The following is a 2150-nucleotide window of genomic DNA, read 5'->3' as shown; positions in this document are numbered from 1 at the left end:
TGCGCCATTCAGGCTCATCTGCTGGTATTTCTGATGCCAGTTCTGCCGATCGCTTAGCAGAGTTTTATGAACTAACAAAGGAAGACTCTAGCAGAAAAGTTGACTCATGTTTTGTGCAAACTGTGCCCACCGGGAATTAACAAACATGTTCGTACGTCAGCCACATCCACTTTGCTTGCCTTTTTTCTCAGTTTGTATCGTTAGTGAATGAAACCTAAGCAGAACATTAAGGTGAGGGATTCTTAGTGAAGATTAATGGCTGGAACTGGGATTACCGAATGTGGGAAGCGGGGGGCATTGTCTTGACCTTTCTCGTTAGTGTGATGTTAACCTGCCCACCTCCTTCTTGTACCATCCCACTTAACCATCAACGCTTCTAAAAATAAACCCATAAAACTTTTGCAAGGGAAAGAGAAGTATACTTTGCCCCCCTCCTCCCTCCTTCCTGTCTCTGGTTGTGTCATCGCTGGGAAAGAGGTCATTAATCTAATCAAGCAATTAAGGAAAAGCTTGGGTCAACACCACGTTTCGTTATGCTGGTTTAGACAGAAGGATATAATAAAAGCTGGCTAACAATGTGGCCAAGCTTTAAACTGACTTCATTTTGCTTTCACCAATGGCAGGATATGTTTTAAAAAACGAAAGGATCAATTTGCAATTCAGTCCAGTTATTCAGACTCTAAGTAGGATTTAAAAAAAACAAACAAAAAAACATTGTTTGGATTTTCTTGAAATGTTCCTACATTCAGGCTTGGACTGGTAATCTGTGATACCAGGCATTTGCCCGATGGGCCGGTCCTAATTTCAGAGTGCGAGGGCCGGCCCTCCTTAAATCACACTGGCCCCAACACCTACCTGTGACAGTAAATAACTCAAGGAACTCAAGAAGAAATCCAATGTTAACTACCTACATGATGCATGTAGTATATATAGCCCTTCCTTGTCATGCACATCCTTTTGACGGTTGGCATTTGATGAAATGTTCTATTTCTTCAAACTGTAAAATCCTTGCAACAACCTAATTATAATAAAACTAAAAGCTTTCTTAAACCAAACTAGGATATTCTTTTTATATTTGGCAAATTTATGTTAAAATATTTTTGCAAAAATATGTTGTGGTGCATGATGGGGTTTTGCTTCTAAAGGCTAATGTTTCCCGTCTTATGTGCTTTGTTGCCAGGTTGGGATGTTTCCAAATCTGGCAGTTTAGGATGGCCGTCTATGGGTAAAACATGTTTTTTGTTAGATCTATGGCCCAAGAGATCAGTAGATTTTTGTTCAAATTGTGCGAGATTTCGTATATCCAGGTGGTTTAGGAAAATTTTTTAGGCTGGAAAACATGAGTCATTGACATCTGGCAACATCTGCTGATGTGGTGAATGGCGCTGGTCCATGAGAATACAGACGCTGCTGATGTTGGTTCTGTTATATTTTCATTTCAGTCATATTTGTGACGCACGCCTTTGACTGTGCTTCAATTTTTATTTTTATTTTTTTTTGGGGGGGGGGCTATATCTACCTGGTTAGCTAATGCATATAAAGGCCTATAACTTCCCTTACCAATAAGGTCCATCAGGACCTAATTCTTTTATTGTAAACATATACAGTATCATTCAATGGCCACTTCCTCAGGTCTACTTTGTTATTCTGGGTACTGGGCTGCTGCTGGGCTCGCTTTTCTTCACTGACATGTTCTCTGCTCTCGCACAAGGCAGGTGGTTGCTTCTCAGGGCTCCATTTTGGTGTTGATTAGAGTGCAGGTGCCCAAACAGCAGGAGGCAATGCAGCGATTCAGTTACAGTGTGCTGAAGAAGGGACTATGGAGTGAATTTTGTTCCATTATTAATGCAAGAAAAATAACAACTTTTGTAAATTATCATTTGAAAAAAGTGCATTTTGGTAGATTATAATAAAAAAAGGAATTTAGAAAAATAAAACTTAAATATCACAAAATATTTTGAAAGTACCTTGCTATATTCTAAGATTTGGATTTAGTTATTTTTTTATTTTTTTTGTTTTTATATTGTTGACAAAAAGTTTCATTTACAAATTGTATATTTTATATATTTATTTAAGTTTTGCCGTTTTCTTTTTATGGATTTCACATATATGCAGCATATGGTTTGATTTCGCTGTATGTGTGTATTTCA

The sequence above is a fragment of the Cyprinodon variegatus genome, unplaced genomic scaffold, assembly GCF_000732505.1.
Source record: "Cyprinodon variegatus isolate N-32 unplaced genomic scaffold, C_variegatus-1.0 Scaffold3, whole genome shotgun sequence".
In the NCBI taxonomy this organism is placed as follows: domain Eukaryota; kingdom Metazoa; phylum Chordata; class Actinopteri; order Cyprinodontiformes; family Cyprinodontidae; genus Cyprinodon; species Cyprinodon variegatus.
Note: the sequence above shows the minus strand (reverse complement) of the source record.